Source organism: Monodelphis domestica, chromosome 1 (assembly GCF_027887165.1).
Source record: "Monodelphis domestica isolate mMonDom1 chromosome 1, mMonDom1.pri, whole genome shotgun sequence".
NCBI classification, from domain to species: domain Eukaryota; kingdom Metazoa; phylum Chordata; class Mammalia; order Didelphimorphia; family Didelphidae; genus Monodelphis; species Monodelphis domestica.
This window is the reverse complement of record NC_077227.1, coordinates 442271297-442290285: the sequence shown is the minus strand read 5'-3', so window position 1 is coordinate 442290285 and position 18989 is coordinate 442271297. Positions and strand designations below refer to the sequence as shown.

Sequence of the window (18989 nt, the reverse complement as noted above, 5' to 3'; positions counted from 1 at the left end):
AGATATCAATCCTTCACCAATCCATAGATTTGAAAGATAACTTCTTCAATCTAATTTGTGACCTTTATATCCAAGTCATGTGTCTATTTGGATCTTGACACATGGTGTGAATTACTATTTTAAACCTAATATTTGTCAAGACTGCCTTCCAGTTTTCCCAGCAGTTTTGGTTATTGAATGTTGATTCCTTTTGGATCTGAGGTCTTTTGCATTTATCAAATGCGAGTCTACTAGGTTTGTAGGTGTCATATATCTAAGCTGCTTTGCTCCAGTATATTTTTTAATGAGTACCAAACTATTTTGATAACTGCTTTTTAGTACAGTTTGAGATCTGGTAGCACTAGACCCCCTTTCCACTTTTCATTATTTCCCGTGAAATTCTTGGCTTTTTATTCCTTTCTAGTACTCTAATTTAATCTTTTGGCACTTTGATTGGCATGACACTGAGCAAATTAATTTGGCTGATATTGTAATTGTTACACTGACTTGGCCTACCCATGAGTAATTCCACATTAACTTTTTATGGTTGCATTTATATAGTTCGTGGGGGTCTTCCACATTACTGGGAGTAGGGAGTTAGGAGCCTGGTGCCCCTAGATCTGGAACATCTATGCAAAATTTTTTGGCCCTCCCTTTATATCAGAGAAGAAATTTGAATTTTTATCTCTTTATCAGGTGTTTATGTTACATTATTATAAAATTTGGGAAATTGTGTTTATGGTATTCAAAGATAAAATGTTACTATACTATAAATATGCTTTATGCATTTCAGAGTTTCTAAACTTTTTCTGTCATCCGTTGGCCTTCACATGTCATCTGTGGCTCTGCAAAATGCTGAAAAAATTCAATTTTATTATGCCAATCTGTGACATATTGAAATTGCAATAAAATGATTTGGAAGAGTTATCTATACTCTCTATATAATGTAAACTATTTTCAATAGAATTTATCTCTTCCTGATAGGGTTTGTTAATAATGCTGATTTATATGGATTTATTCTGTCAAAACTTTAAGTCATTTTAGTTGATTGCATAGGATTCTTTAAGGAAATATATCTGCCCCCAAAAATTGGTAATTTGATTATTTGCTTGTTTATTCCCCAATTTCCTTTTATTACTAGAGTTTGCATTTCTAAGACTACTAATTTCACTTCAAAAAACATTTATGAAGTGCATGCTGTGTGCCAGGCACTGTGCTAAGCACTAAGGATAAAAGATTTTTTTTTAAAAAAGGAGCTCACAATCTAATGGAGGGAAGGTACAAAAAAAAGTGGGGAAAAGGGGACAGAGGTTAAATGAAATGGATGTTTTCTCAAAATTTGATTTTTTTAAATTCTGATATTAACACAGTCAGCCATGTTTATAGTTTATTTTTTTTTAAACCCTTACCTTCTGTCTTGGAATCAATACTGTGAATTGGCCCTAAGGCAGAAGAGCAGTAAGGGCTAGGCAATGGGGGTTAAGTGACTTGCCCAGGGTCACACAGCTGGGAAGTGTCCAAGGCCAGATTTGAACCTAGGACCTCCCATCTCTAGGCCTGGCTCTCAATCCACTGAGCTATCCAGCTGCCCCTCATGTTTATAGTTTTAACACTGAACCAACTCTGCATTCCTGAGAAATCCACTATGGTCATAGTATGTAATCTTTGTGATATTGAGTCTCAGAGTTAATATCTCTTAAAATCTGTGTTAATCATTATTAGGAATATTGGTTTTCTGGGTTCTGACAATTTAGGTATCGAGACCATATTTGTATCGTGCAAGTATTTTTGTAGGATCTCTTCTGATCCTATTTTTAAAAAGTTTGTATTAAGGCATATTAGAATTACTATTAGAATTGATTGTTCTTTGAATGTTTATTTGTAGATTCATCTGGTCCTGAATTTTTTCAAAGTTGGGAGTTCATGGCTTGTTCAGTATCTTTTTCTCACACTGTGTTATTCATATTCTCTTATTCTGTTCACCTAGACCTATATTTTTGTAAACATTCATTTAAATTGTATGGGATATAGTTGGGCAAAACATTTATACCTTTTTTAAATTTTATTTTTTTAAATTGCACTCTGATTTCATTTCTTCCAAGAATTCTGATCTTGTGGCCAACTCGTTTTTCCTTTCAGGTTTTGCTTGTAGATGTTTTCTTCTGGCTTTTTATCTTTGGCATGCCTGGCTCCAGAAAGTCTCCAATGTGGATGTCTTTTGTTAATCATCCTTTCAGATTTCTCAAACTGGGACTTTATGGTACAGCCAGGTTCTGAACATTTCTCAAGGGAATTCGGGGGCTTTAACCCTCATCTCCAACATGTTACTTTTTCTGGGTATTGAGTGCTGTCAAGGATCTCTGAGGGCTAGTTTAGGCTCCTGACCCTAGTGTGTGTATAAATTGTATAACTTCATTGGAGATCCAGTGGATGCTTGCCTCAACTCCTTTAGGGTTTTAGGGTTTTAGGTCTTAAGTATTCCCTGATTACTCAGATATAGGCTGCAGTCTGGATCTATGTGCTGGATCTGCAACCTCAATCCAATGTCAGAGGCTGCGTCTTAAGGCCAGTCTCTGCTTTACCTTAAGACATCTCTTCACCCTGGTACATAGCTATAAGGGACTCTATGACCCAGCTCCAGGGGTCAGTGCAGAGCTTCTAGACATGTGGTCTTGGTGGTTACACAGTACACAACCTCAAACTATCCCATTCCTGCCATGGATGGAGAGCACTATAATTCTAATCCAAATCCTAGTGCTTTAATCCTAATCCTAATCCCTATGCAGAAAGACTCTGAGGTACACCTTTCTGGATCCCTCCACAGTGCCTGAAGGCTTCTGACAGCCTATGAGGATTTGGGGTTGGAAAATGATTCATTGTGGTTTTTCCTTGAATTTTCAATCACTACTTAATCTGGTGTTCAATATTTTAGTTTTTCTCCTTATTCTTTTCCCTTCTAGTCTATTTTGAATTCTGTTCTCCCACTCATATATATATACATATATATATGTATGTATGTATGTATGTATGTATGTATGTATATAATGTTCTCTTTATTGTGTCCTTTGCTTTCTGCCCCCTTCTCAACTATCTGCTATTTGGTTTATTTGTAGCTCTCACTTAATCTTCTGTTTCCCTTGTGTATTATGTTTTATTTTTTGATGGGGCTTTCTAGTGTGCATCATTCCTAGAAAATTAATTTAAAAAGCAGTGATGTAAGAGTAACTCTGTATCCCAGAAGTCATGAAAGCCTCATCCTATCCCAATTTTCCCATCATAACCCTCCATTCCTAAAATGAATATGACCATTTTCTAGATTATGACCCCTAACACTACTTTAGGGGCTAGTGTTCCTAGGAATCCATACATTATATATATTGGGGAAGGAAAATTAAGCAAAAGTCCCACTGAAAAAGGTAATTATAGAGATTTCTTAGAGATCGTGGTGCAAAAACAAGAATCTCTAGAGTGGTTCAAAAGATGAAAACTTTATAAAAAGTATTAAGATGACCTATCAGAGGTACTGAGTGATAATACATGTATAATCCAGTGGAATTGTTTGTCAGTTCTGGAAGGAGGAGAGAAGAGAGGAGGGAAAGAACATGAATCATGTAACCATGGAAAAATACTTAAAATGAATAAATAATAATAAAATTGAAAATTAAATTTTAAAAAAGATGACCTACCAGATTGGCTAACATGACAAAAAAAAAGAAAAGAAAATGACCAATGCTGGAGGGAATGTGGAAAAATAGAACACTAATGCACTCCTGGTGTTATTGTGAATTAGTCCAACAAATTCTAGAGAACAATTTGGCACTATGCCCACAGAGCTAAAAACTGTAAATATCCTTTGACCCAGCAATACCATTTCTAGATTTGTATCCCAAAGAAATCAAAGAAAAGTATTTAATGTGTATAAAAATATTTATACCAGCTTTTTTGTGGTGGCAAATAATTGGAAATTGAGGGGATGTCCATCAACTAGGGAATGGCTAAACAAATATAGTATATGATTGTGATGGAATATTATTGTGCTACAAGAAATAAGGGAAATTTTTTCACAGAAAAAAACAGGAAGATTTATATGAATTGATGCAAATCAAAGTGAGCAGAACCAAAGAACATTGTGTATAGTAATAGCAATATTGTAAAGATGATCAAAACTTTAAAGACAACACACAAAGGTTAGAGCTGTTAACATTAATTTATATATAGTCTATGACCAAATACTTAAATTTCATAATAAGGTACTATAAACACTTCATAAGAGAAAAAAATCAGACTTCCCTGGTACAAAGGAGGGCCAAAAAATTTTATGTGGATTTTCTAGATCACAGGTCTACCATGTCCCTAAGCCCTGAGATGTGTAATGGATACCTGTAACTATAAACTTCTGAGTCACATGAACCATAAGAAGGCAGAGGAGACATTTTATCTGATCCCCAGAACCTCCAAAATCTCTCCAAAACAGAAATTATGTATCAAAGTAGAACAACTTCAACTGTTTCCATGATTTAAGATACCCAGGTTAAAATTTAAAATACACCAAAACTCAGGAACTAACATTGCCTCTGTGCTTTCTTACCATCCCTACCCATTCTCCAAACTACCATTAGGGAGGCTGCATTAGTAGAAACAGGATTATATCAAAACCTACTCCTGTTTCAAATTCCTCTCTCTCTCCTCCTAGTGTGCAGAGATGCTGGCCAAGGAAGTTTGCTTGTACCTCAACAACCAACTTAGTTATAGCCCTTCAGCAGCAAACACCTGCTGGGACTGCAACCCAGAAGCACATGTGCCAGGGAAAACAGGTTCTGAACTGTAAGTGGGACAAGTCACCAGGTCAGGACACTGTGCATATATTCAGGGCTTTGTAGCATTACTGTAGATGCTTAAAATATAATAGTGTGACTGTCAGAAATGCACTACACTCCTGCTAAGTCCAGCAGCAGAGCTACCTATGGTTCAGTTCCAGGGATTCCTGAAGACCTGATATAACTAGCTGAACCTGTTGTAGACATCACCTAACTAGATATGCTAATGAGAGAATATACAAATGAATGCAATCCTCTTCAGGTCATCCCAGTAAGCCCCAAACTGTATGTGTAGATTCCCTATAAAGTGTGCTCTGTAACCCAAATCAGATCTTACTCCTCCAGCTCTTGCCTTTACTGAGAATCCAACAGGGTTGCAGCCTGCTTGGGGGTTACCCAACTTCTTTCATTTTCCTACTGCACTATCATATTGCCGTGTAACATTTCTGGTGAAGACTTGGTGTTCATTTATTGTTTATCTTTTGTCTGGTGAAGGCTTGGTGTTCATTTGTTGTTTATCTTTTGTTTTTAATATTTTATTTTCCCCCAATTATGTATAAAATCAATTTTTAACATTCATTTAAAAAACAAATTTGAGTTCCATATTCTCTCCCTCCCCCCCCCCATTCCTGAGATAGTAAGCAATCTGATATAGATTCTACATGTGCAATCATGTAAAAGATTTTTCCATATCTGTAATTTTTTGGAAGAGATCTTAAGTGGAAAAAAAGAAGAAAATGAAATATAGTATGTTTTGGTTTGCAGTAAGACTATGAGTTCTTTCTCTGAAGGCATTTTTCATCATGAGTCTGGGATTGTCTTAGATCATTGTATTACTGAGATTAACTAACATTCAAAGGTGCTCATCAAAAAATAATGCTGTCACTGTGTACAAAATTCTTTTGGTTTTGCTCATTTTACTTTGCATCAGTTCATGTAAGTCTTTCCAGGTTATTTGGAAATCATTCTGTTCAGAATTTCTTATAGTATTCCATCATAATCATATATTATAATTTGTTCAGCCATTCCCCAATTGATGGATGACCCGGCAATGTTCAATCTTCTGCTACCACAAAAAGAGTTGCAATAAATATTTTTGTACAAATAGGTTCTTTTCCCTTCCCTTCCCCTCCACCTTGGGTTACAGACCTAGTAGTGGTGTTGCTGGATCAAAGGATATGAAGAGTTTTAAAGCTTTTTGGGCATAGTTCCAAATTGCTCTCCAGAATGACTGATGAAGACTCAGTGTTTCCCTTCGACTAAGTTAGTAGCACTCCACCAAGCCTAAAAGAAAGAGCACAGAATTCAGCTATGGTTAGTTCTGGCCACTCGAAAATCTAGGGCAGACAAAGATTGGTGAACCATGACATATCCATCATAGGAGGAGGTTGACATTCTTTGAAATCCAGCCCCCATGGAAACCACAAAGTGGAAAGAGTCAGGAAATGAGCAATAAAGAAAATAGGGAAGAGGAGGGGAGAGATAAAGTACCAAAGATTTCAAGAAGAGGAAAACTCTTACACCTTGAAAATAAAAAGGAAATGATCCAGCACTTGATGAGGCAAAGAATTCCATGGAATTAAGAAAAATGAAAAACAACCTAATATTCTTGAGTGGTTTAAAAGATAAAAGAAAATTATGAATGCAGAATTTATGTCCAGCACAATGAAAATAATGCACAGAATAGAAAATTTTGAACTTGTAATGGCAAGCCTCACAATAGAAGTAAAAGAGAGAACAATAGATTTTTGTAATGTAAATACACATAACTGACCTAGAAGAAAAGAAGCAAAACCCTATAATATTAGCCAAAAATATGCTTATAATGGAAGCAAAACATACTGAACTCAAAGACAGGCTGTGCAGAGACAACATGAGGATCACAGCTCTCTTAGAACATGAAAAGACAAAAAAAAACCTTAATGTCATGATGAAGGAAATAGGAAAAAAATGCCTACAACTTCTAAACATAAAAATGTAACTCCAATTAGAAGAATTCATAATTTCTTCTAGAAAAAAACCAAAGCTGAAAACTCCAAGATGCATAGTGGTTAAATTTAACAATTCAATTCAGAAACATCATTTTGCAAGCCATCAGAAAAAAGATAATATAAAAATCTTGGGAGTCTGTCTGCCAAGAAATATAAAGGGAGTAAATCTTCCAAGAACTATATAGGGAGTAAATGAACTCAACTACAAAATACCCTTTACACAAATAAAGACAAATCTAAATAACTGGAGAAATATTAATTGTTCCTCATGGGTAGGCTGAGTTAGTAAAAAATGACAATATCACCTAAAGTAACATACTTATTCAGGGCCATAGGAACAAAAAAAAATCATCTGGAGTAACAAAAAGTCAAGATTCTCAAAGGCATTAAAAAACATTGTGGGAAGGGAGCTTAGAAGTATCAGATATAAAACTACTCTACAAAGCATTATTCATTGACATAATTTGGTACTTGTAAGAACTAGAGGTTGATCAGTGGAACAGATGAGATACAAAATATGCAGAAGCAAATAAACACAATATCTTTGTGTTTAATGAACCCAACAATCTCAGCTGCTGAGGTAATGACTCAGTATTTGAATAAAGAAAAAAAACACCACCATTAGGACTATTAGAAAGTAGTCTGGTAGAAAGTAGGCACAGACCAATTTATACTGTTAAGATAACTGACACATGATTTGGACATTACAGGGTAAGATCATAAAAAACTAAAGGAGCACAAAATCAGAGCCAGATGCACAACATTTTTGATTGCATAAATTTTTAAAGTTTTTTTTTCCCACAAATAAAACCAATGCAGCTAAAATTAGAAAAAAGATTAAATGAGAAGAAATCTTTGCAAAAAGTTTCTGTGATAATGGTCTCCATGACCTTTATCTTAGAGAGATGTACATATTAGAGAACCATCTTCTAAGACATTCTTTTTTTTTTTTAACCCTTACCTTCTGAGAGCAGTAAGGGCTAGGCAATGGGGGTTAAGTAACTTGCCCAGGGTCACACAGCTGGGAAATGTTGGAGGCCAAATTTGAACCTAGGACCTCCCATCTCTAGGTCTGGTTCTCAATCCACTGAGCTACCCAGCTGTCCAATCTAAGACATTCTTATATGGGGAACCAATTCAAATTTAAGAACCACTCCCCAAAAGATAAAATGACAAAAGGGTATGAAATAAACAGTTTTCAGAACTAGACAAATTTTAAAATGTTTCAAACTAAGAACACTTAAATAAATGCAAATTTAAATCACTCTTAAGGCTTCATTTTTACAACCAAAAGATTGAAGTTAAAAAAAAAACACAAGGAAAATAATAAATGCCAGAACAATTGTGGGAAAATAGATAATCAATGAACCATTGGTGGAGCTGTGAATAGGTCGAGTCATTCTGGAAAACAATTTGGAACTATGCCCCCCAAACTATTAAACTATATATCCTTTGACCCAACAAAATCATTACTAGGTCTGTACTCCAAAGAGATAAAAGAAAGAAGAAAAGGATCTATATTTGCAAAACTATTTAGAGCAGCTCTTTTTGTGGTGGCAAAGAATTAGAAAATGAGGGACTATCCACCAAATGAGGCTGGCTGAATAAGTATAGTATTTGAATGTAATGGAATACTGTATGATGAAAAAGATGGTTTGAGAAATGAGGAAGACTTGAAAGAACTGAGTGAAGTGAGCAGAATCAGGAAAACAATTTATAACAATGCCTTTACAAAGGCAATCAACTTTGCAAGACTTAGGAACTCTGATCATTACAATGGCTAACCATGACTCCAGAGGAGACTCATTACCTAATGGATCCTCCTCCCTTCTGAGAGATGACAGATTGAAAGTACAGCTTTGAGACATCATTATTTTTGGACATGGGACTTTGCTTGACTAGATGGTTGTAACAGTGGTTTTGCTTTCTTGTCTTCTCAATTGGGCATGGGAGGTGATGGAAATATAATGTAGAGCTTCATTTGAAAAGATAACATTTAATATAAAAAAAGAAACTTAAGAATGATAGCAGAGTGGGGGCAGCTGGGTAGCACAGTGGATTGAGAGTCAGGCCTAGAGTCAGGAGGTCCTAGGTTCAAATCTGACCCCAGACACTTCCCAGCCATTTGACCCTAGGCAAGTCACTTGACCCCCATTGCCTAGTCCTTACCACTCTTCTGCCTTGGAACCAACTTTCAGTATTAATTCTAAGGCATAAGGTAAGATTTTTTTAAAAATACTTGGGGGTGGGGAGGGAGACAAATGAATTCTATACAAGCCAAATTATTTGACTTTGAAGATATTAAAAGGGTTTTGTAGAAAGGCCCCTAGTCAACTTAAAAAATATTTATTAAGCATTAACTATATGCCAGACTGTGCAAACTGCTAGAAATATAAATACAATACATGCAAAAGGAAAAATAGCTCTACCCTCAAGAAGCTTACTACATTCTTTTTTTTAATCTTTTTTTTTATTTTATTTGGTCAATTTCAAACATTATTCCTTGGTTACAAAAATCATATTCTATTCCTCCCCTGCCCCTCACCCCTCCCATAGCCGACGTGCAATTCCTGGGTATTACGTGTCCTTGATCAGAACCCATTTCCATGTTGTTGGTGTTTGCATTAGGATTTCATTTAGAGTCTACATCCCCAGTCATATCCCCTTGACTCATGTGATCAAGCAGTTGTTTTTCTTTTGTGTTTCTACTCCCACAGTTCTTCCTCTGGATGTGGATTTCTCATAGATCCCTCTAGGATGTTCAGGATCACTGCATTGCCACTAATGGAGAAGTCCATTACATTCGATTGTACCACAGTATGATCAAGTCTCTGTGTACAATGTTCTCCTGGTTCTGTTCCTTTCACTCTATCACTTCCTGGAGGTTGTTCCAGTCCTCATGGAATTCCTCCACTTTATTATTCCTTTGAGCACAATAGTATTCCATCACCAACAGATACCACAATTTGTTCAGCCATTCCCCAATTGAAGGGCATCCCCTCATTTTCCAATTTTTGGCCACCACAAAGAGTGCAGCTATGAATATTCTTGTACAGGTCTTTTTCCTTATCTCTTTGGGGTACAAACCCAGCAGTGCTATGGCTGGATCAAAGGGCAGACAGTCTTTTATCGCCCTTTGGGCATAATTTCAAATTGCCCTCCAGAATGGTTGGATTGATTCACAACTCCACCAGCAATGCATTAATGTCCCAACTTTGCCACATCCCCTCCAGCATTCATTACTTCCCTTTTTGATTTGCATCTCTCTGATTATAAGAGATTTAGAGCACTTTTTCATGTGCTTATTAATAGTTTTGATTTCTTTAACTGAAAATTGCCTATTCATGTCCCTTGCCCATTTATCAATTGGAGAATGGCTTGATCTTTTGTACAATTGATTTAGTTCTTTGTAAATTTGAATAGACCTTTGTCAGAGGTTTTTGTTCTGAAGATTGTTTCCCAATTTGTTATTTCCTTTCTAATTTTGGTTACATTGGTTTTGTTTGTACAAAAACTTTTTCATTTGATGTAATCAAAATTATTTTACATTTTGTGACTCTTTCTAAGTCTTTCTTGGTTTTAAAATCTTTCCTTTCCCAAAGGTCTGACATATATACTATTCCGTGTTCACATAATTTACTTATGGTTTCCTTCTTTATGTTCAAGTCATTCACCCATTCTGAGTTTATCTTGATGTAGGTAGGGTGTGAGACTTATAGAAATGTCTTAAGTGTTACATAAGCAATATTTTACTTTTCCAAATATTTTCTTCAAATAGACTTATGTAAAATATCAACAAAGTTAGACTGGATCATTTCCTTGAATTCTCATTGTATATAATTTCCAATAATTTTTTTCCTTAAAAAAATGATTTTCCTGTATATCACACACATTACAAAATCTTTATTTTAAATTATACAGACATATTCACATTTTTAATTAAAACCTGGACAGCACCACAATCTCTCTGACAATAAATATACATGGGACAGAAAAGACTATCAAAGAAGTCTAGACATGATCTTCTGTTCTCCAGAGAGAAAGCACACATGTGATCATCAGCCCCAATGGAAGGATTATCCTTTTCAGGAGGGGGTTGTATCTTCACTACTTCTTTCACTAGTGAGGTCAGAGCTATCTTCACACTATGTTCACATTTTGGGAAGCTTGGATAATGGAGAAGATACACACTCTTTGAGGCCACTGTATTGGGAGGTTCCTGACAGTGAATTACTTTAGATCTGTGAACTGTCTCACTGTCCTTTCACTCTCTCTTCAGCTCAGCGGTATGGGCATCAAGACGTTTCAGGATGTGTTGAGATCTCAGTTCCTCTTCTTCCAAAACTCTTGAGGCTATTGAACTAATGGGAGATGTTGACAGGGGACGCCCTATAGGAACAGATTCCATATCCACCAAAGTGTCGGAAAGTTGTTTATTTTCTAACCTGAGTGCTTCCAGTTGTGTCAAAATATCCTTTTGGTCCATTGTTTTGGTTTCTGCTTTTTCCAGTTCAGATCTGAGGTGTCATTCCATTTCAGAGCTAGTTCCACTGACTGAAGCAATGGCTATGTCACGCTGATGCACCTCCCATATCAGTTTGGAAATTTCCATTTTCATTCCTTCAAGAGTACAATTATAAGTCTGTTCATTCTGCAATATCTGATCTTTCAGTTTTTTAATCTCCATCTTGTATTGGTTATTAGAGTCTTCCATCACCTTGAGAGCTTCATGTTTTTCCACTAGCTCTTGGCTTAGCTGTTTGCATGTTGTACTCACAGATCCCAAACTGATGAGGTCTGTAGAATGTAAATTTTTGGATACATTTGTAAATTTATTCTGTAATTTCTCCTTCTGAATTATTGAACCATTAATGAAATCCTCTTGAGATCGGACAGTTACCTCCAACTCCTTCTTTTCTTCTTGTAGAACCTGTAACCGATTTTCAGAGCGCCTCAGTTCTTCTTCAAGTCGTTGCTGTTCCTTCAGGATGGTCATGTTGGTTCCAACCAATTCATTTACCCTCATGTTGAGACGCTCTATTTCCAGTTCATTGGCACATATGGTATCATTAGCCCTCTCTAGTTTACTAGTTAAGTGCTGAATTTCAGATTGGCTGGAAATCTCCACAGATTCTAGCTTCTGTTTCCGATTGGTGAGCTGAGCCTGAATATCTGACTGTTCAGCCAAAGCTTTCCTTTGTGCCTCCAGAGATGCCACCTGTTGCTGATAAATCAATCGCTGTTTCTCCCACTCTAGTGATTTCTGACGGAAGTCCTCTATTTTTCCATTTAACCTCTCCATTTCAGCTGGGTCCTCCCTGTGATTTTTGATGCCACCTCTGGACTCTTTTATCTGCTTTTTTTGAAGCTTTTCTTAGCCTTTCTTTAGTTTGGTTAGTTCCTTCCTGAAGTTTTTTCAATTCTTCTTTGTATTCTACAGCCATTTCTTGCTTGGTTTTATCCAGTTCTTCCATCTGCTGATGCAACATCCCAACCTCTTTGTGTTTCTGATCCAATAAATTCCTAAGAGAGGTAAGTTCTTGTTGTCGGATATCCAAACAGGTTTCTAGAGCCTGGGTCTGACCTTCCCATTCAGACTTCTTATGAGCCACCATTATGTCAATTTGTTTCATTAGTTCCTGTAGCTCTGCCTCACAAGATGTCAAAAACCCCCACTAAGACATAAAAGATTGAATACAAATAACTTACCTTCTTATAGAAGCAGGGTTAAGGACAACTCCCTGATTCCTTACTAAGGATGGTGGGAAGGAGTGGGAAGATTTCTGCTCAGGTTTGAGTTGGATCGCATTACCTCTGAGGCTTCTTCCAACTGATAATTCTCCTTGCCCTCGACTCTGCATTCCTTCCAACAAAGCCTCCATGACCAAATCACCTCTGCCTTGGTAGTCTTCCCCATGCCTGGAAAGCTCTCCTCATCTCTGCCAACTGCCTTTACAGACTTCCTTCAAGAAGCTTACTACATTCTAATGGGGAAGATAGCATATAAAAGGGAACTGAAAAGAAAATGTGGAATTACCACCATGCTTGCAATGCTTATACAATAAAGCATGGCTGGTCTGTGCTCTTCCTCAAAATGGAAGGTGCAGGAAGAATTTACCAATATTAGAAGGCAGCTACAAGGGCAGAAAGGTTTGAAAGCAGCTGAAGTATGCTTACAAAGTCTGGAGAGTAAAGTACATTGGGTAGACTCTCTCTGGATGATTCATGGGAAGATACCGCCATGATTCATAAGGGATGAAAAGGAAGATACATTTCATTCTTCATTGCTGAAGGTAGTATTCACATTTTAATAAGGGTCTATCAGAGAAGTACCTTAGAAAGCAGAATTCTGAGATAAGAAAATCAAAGTATTGAGAGAAAAGTGAGGGATAATTTAATCTACACCCTTCAATTTGTAGAAGAGCTAGCTTTGAGGGCAGTGTTAAAGAATTTGGAAAGGGAGGAAGCTTTGGCAAAGAATCATAGTAGAGGAGCCCTCAGATGCCAGAACAAAGAATGGGGATACTGAACACTAATGGAGAAGGCAATGAAAGACAAAATGAATATTTCACAACTTTGCTGAAGGTTAGTTAATTTAAGCTAACTCTGAGGGGTATAAAGGCAGACTATAGGCACATAATACACTTCATTAACTCCACTAGAGAGATGGTAAGGCAATTCCTAGTTCTTTGGCAAAAATGAAGTATAAAAAGAGAGATAACTTGGAGTTAAAGGACATGGATTCAAATCCTGACACTCTTACTTAGTACATTTGTGATAAATGGATCTCAATTCCTCATCTATAAAATGAGTAGGTTGGGTAGGGCTAGATAATAGCTAAAGCCCAATTCATCTATAAATCTATACCCCTAAGTCCATATGATCAAAAATAAATGTATGACTTTCCTAGCTTTTTTAAGTAAATAAGCAGGGTATTTCAAGGCATACATAGCAAGAATTAAAGACATATTTTTGACCAGAGTCTAGTCCTGGCATCCAAGTTTATTGCAGGGGGGGAAAACCCTACTCAATTAAATTTAAACCATTCAAGTTTCAGTATTTTAAAGCACCTCTTGTGCTATCTAACAAGTGCTAAGACTTGAGAAAAGCACAAAGAGCACTTTAGTTTTAGTAACAGAACATTTCAGAGTACAATGTTCTTTCCAAAAGAGACACAAGCTTACTGCTACAATAATTTCAATGAGTTATACATGGAACAGAGTGACTTTATTGTGTATTATAATAAGGAAGACAGAGACCTCCAATGCTTACTTAGGGAAGGCATTTCCTGGATTCCTTTATTATGTTTTCTTCAGCAGGAGCCGGGAATCATATTTTTTAAATAAAGGAAATTTACCAGCTGAAGTCAAAATTGAAGAAATTTCTTCATTACTATAACCCAGAAAACTGTGATTCAAAGCTATTCTTACAAAGTATCTTACTCCAAATCATAATAACCTAATCAGGTAGTTGTTCCCTGTGAGCCTAGTAAATAAAACTCCAATGACTCCCTACTTCCTCTGGATCGATCTCCTGTTTAGCTTTTAAAGCAATTTACAACTTGGCCCCAATATACATTTCCAACTTCACAATTCCCCTTGTCCCACTCTACAATATGGCCAGATGACCTTCTTGATGTTCCTTATACTACATTCTATTTCTAGTCTCTGTGTTTTTGTGCTAGATAGCCCCAACACCTGGAAATCACTCTTTCCCTGCCTTTGCTTCTTAGAATTCCTTGTTTCCTTTAAACTCAATTCAAGCAACACCTATGAATTTTTTTCTGATCTCCCCTGTTGCAAGTGCACTTTCCTAAAACATCTGATTTATATTTATTTTGTATATACTACATTATGTACATTTTGTGTCTCAGTAGACTACAAATTCCTTGAAAATAGGACCTTTTTCATTTTTGTCTTTGTAGCCTCAGAGTTGGTGGGGAATGATAGGAGCGCAATAGCTAGTTCACAGTGGATAGATTTCTAGGTCTGGAATCTGAGTTAAAATGTGGATTTAGATACTGACTATCTGTGACTATGACAAGTCACTTCACCCTGTTTGCCTCAGTTTCCTTATATGTAAAATGGCCTGAAGAAGGAAAAGGCAAATCACTCCAATGTCTTTGCAAAGAAAACCCCAAATGGGATCACAAAGCATTGAACATGACAAACAAATGAACATATAAATTCATAGATCCGATCCCAGTTCCTGGAACATAGTATGTGTTCAATAAATGCTTGTTGGTTGATTAGAAATGAATCTAACATCAAGATCTAATATATGTTTCAGATTGATTCTTAAAAGTTTATTACTTCTTGTGTGACCCTAGGCTTAGTTCTTACCACTCTTCTGCTTTGGAACCAATACTTAGTATTAATTCTAAGACAGAAAATAAGGGGTTAAAAAAAAAGGCAATCCCTTCTAGCTGAAAATATAGCTGTATGGTATTCAAAGCCCTTCATAACTCTTATCTTTTCTGTCATCTTGCACCTTATTACCCACCAACCCCAAGTACTCTTTGGCCTCTTGGCTGTTCCATAAACAAGATAATGCATATCTCAGCTCCAGGCATTTTCTCTGGCTATCCCCCACACCTGGAATGCTCTCCCTACCACTCTATGAACCTTCCAGTCTTCATTTTAAGTCCCAATTAAAATCTCATTCTTTTATAATAAGTCTTTCCCAACCCCTCTTAATCTTAGTACCTTCACTCTCTTAATTATTTCCTATTAATCTTGCATATAGCTTGCTTTATGTTTTTTGGTTGGTTCCCTCATTAGAATATCACCAGCACTTAACACAGTTCCTGGCACATAATAGGCACTTAACATATATTGAATGACTGAAAGGAAATTTGTAATTTTCTTTAGATTAAATCTAGTTATTTAAAAACCAAGCTATTTTTTAAAGTTTAATTAATTTAGAATATTTTCCCATGGTTACATGAGTCGTGTTCTTTCCCTCCCTCCTCCCATAGTCAAAGAGCAATTCCACTGGGTTTTACATGTGTCATTGGTCAAGACCTATTTCCATATTATTGATATTTGCACTAGGGTGATTGTTTAAAGTCTACATCTCCAATCATAGCCCCATCGAACCATGTGATCAAGCAGTTGTTAAAAATCAAACTATTAAAGATAAATAACATTCAGACTTGGAGAATGCTATAGGAAAAACTAATATGATCTCCTAAAAGTTGAAAGGTTAATAACCCTACCTAAAGTACTTTCAACTGTCATACTGCCGTTGCAAACAAGAAGTATGACAGATTTTTCTTAGATTTAGTCTTAAATTTACATACTTTTGTTGTTTTTCTTCAAGATCCCAAAGATCTGTGATTTTCTAAGTGTGGCTATTCCTTCCATTAACAAATCGCAACCAACAGATCAAAACCCTTTACCATATATATATATATATATATACACACACACACACACACACACACACATATATATATAATACTATTATTGTCTTGAGTTTCTCTGGCCAACAATTTCATCCTAATTTTATCTGGAATAATAATATTGTATAGGAAAAATTTTGTTAAAGTACAGCTTCAAGTACTGATGCAATCAAAGTTTCTTCATTTCTATTTAGAAAATTGGTTAGGTTGAGGGGACATGACAGAGGATAGACTCTGAATGAACACTCTAATGCAAATACTATCAACAAAGCAATGGGTTCAAATCAAGAAAACATCTAATGCCCAGTGGACTTGCGCGTCGGCTATGGGGGGTGGGGGGGAGGAAAAGAAAATGATCTATGTCTTTAACGAATAATGCTTGGAAATGATCAAATAAAATATATTAAAAAAAAATTGGTTAGGATCATAAATTTAGTACTTTAAAAAGAGTTGACTGAAGCATTAAATATTAATTGGTTTGAAGAGGGAAAGAGATATGATATCTTACTATAGAAATGAAAGGGCTTTTTAGAATCTAAAGCCCTTACTAACCTAAGCCCTTAATAACTAAAGAAGTTATTATACAGTTTAATTGTTGATCAAATTTAGCTATTGACACAAAGAAATTCTGTCATTGACACGGTCTATTATTTTCACATTCTTGTTCTGAGTTGGCATTGACAAAAGTTAACTTCTGCAGCAATAATAATTTAGCAGGGCAAAGATACAATAGAACTCTAATATCCAGTCTTTCCCATTCAGGTTAGAAGACACAGTCTTGGATCATTGGTCTTGCCATACATAGGACAAAAACCATTAGGATCCTAGTCTATATTGCTTTAAGATTAACAAAGTTTTACATATAAATTATCTCATTTAAATGTAAATAGCTATAGACTATAATAGTATTACAAAAATGCTACTTAATTAGTTGCCATATAAAAAGGTAGTTTTATCATAGGATTAGATAGGTACTTAGGTAGAGAGAGAGAGAAGAGACAACACAGAGTTAGGTATCACAGTGGAAAGAGGCCTTAGATCTAGTCAAGGAATACCTGATTTCAAATCTAGCTTCAGAGACTTATTAGCTTTGTGATTGTAGATAAGTGCCTCAGTCTCTTAAACTTTGCCAAATTACAAAATGCAATATTGCCCTTCCAGGAGTAACAAGAATTAGGTATACAGGATTCCCTTAATGCTTCAGCACTAAAGGCTTCTGGACTAAATTTATAAGCAAACATTTTGTAAATGTTGCAATATCCTTCCTTCCCTTTCTTTCCCATTCCCATCCCCTACGTAAGTATACAAAGAAATGAAGCAACAAAATAAACCTGGCAGAAATTTGAAATGCCTCTAGACTTGAACTTTAAATCACTTGCAGAATTATCTCAGTTCTCAGCTGCACTGTGACTCAGCACTTTACAATGCCAGAAACAAGTGTGATAAAGGCCTTTCTTTTAATTAAGCAGGCTAAATGTGGAGCCAGAGTCCAAGGTACCACAAAAAAAAAAAAGCAAATAGTTGAAAAAACTTAGTAGTTAGTGCATAAATGGTTGTGACTTGGTACATGGTAACCAACAGGTAACATGGGACTAAATGAAGTGGAATTACAGTGTCAAAAGGAGACAAAGTTGGCCTCAATTCCCCAAGACAAAGATTGTTGGCCTATTATTCACAAATAACCAAGTAGGCTACAATGAAACAAAGGAGAAAATTATATTTACCTGGCACCATCCTAAAGTTAATGAACAAGAGTTGAGGAAGGAATTTCCTCACCTTCTTTCTCAATACAATTAAAACTGAGACAATATACAGTGTTCCCCCCTCCCCTTCAAACACTAAAACCTAACCCAATAGAAAAAACTAATCTCTATTCATTCTGAAAGATGAAATTCAAAGATAGAAACTAACTTTGTCAAGATGGTAGGGAGGTGGAGAAAAAAATTGAGAAAAGGACAGAGGACCACGAGTTTTAAATGTGGAAGGGGGAAAAGGTGTCCAGTAGGGCAAAGGATTGAAGAAAACCCTGGCTAGATAATAAAAGAGAAAAATTCCATAACGTAAGAGGTAAACATTTTGTCATTAGGTGTGAAGATGGGGCAACACATGGACAAAAGCAATTCATTAAAAATCAAATGAACAAGAAGTGTTTCGCAATTTGAGAGATATTAAAGGAAAGTAAAAGAGGAGACACGAACGAGGCTGCTCCTGGAGGCAGGAAGACCTAGGTTCAAATTCTGACTTTCACACAAACTGTGGGGCCGTGGGAACTAACCTTCGTGTCCAAGACAACTTAACTCTGACTACAAGTTACAGGAAAGTTGTCAGTGCGCATCCGTGAAGTCCCCACGTGGATAAAGTCACAGGTCTGGAAGACAGTAAAAGTGAGGGGGTTTCCTAATATCCCTTCCAGCCGTAATAAATCACAACTGGAAAGACTCGGGGTGGTGGTGGGGTTCCCAATCACTTCCCTTCTCTCTGAGCCTCAGTTTCCCTATCTGCAAAACCGAGAAGTCAGGACTTGACGTTTCCAAAGTCCCCCGCAGCCCTCATGACGCGTGAGCGTTTTTCCGAATTTGAGGGGAGTTCTGAAGTTTTTCCTAGTTTTTTACACCCCGAAAATAAAAAAAAAAACCCTCTGATATATATTCGACCATAAGACCCACGAAAGTCAGTCCCACCGTAAACCAGATTCCCTCCCCGCCCCCAATAGCCAGTCCTCCAACTGCCGATCCCAACCGTCTCCCGGATGGGCGGGGCTTGGTTGCGCCGGCGCGTCCGGCGCCCAAGGGGCGGGGT

General features: G+C 36.5%; 1 pseudogene; it reads right to left on the bottom strand.

Annotated features, from left to right (window-relative positions):
* Positions 1-6086: 6086 nt before the first annotated feature.
* LOC100016106 (centrosomal protein of 63 kDa-like) lies at positions 6087-12672 on the bottom strand (annotated as a pseudogene).
* Positions 12673-18989: the final 6317 nt, after the last annotated feature.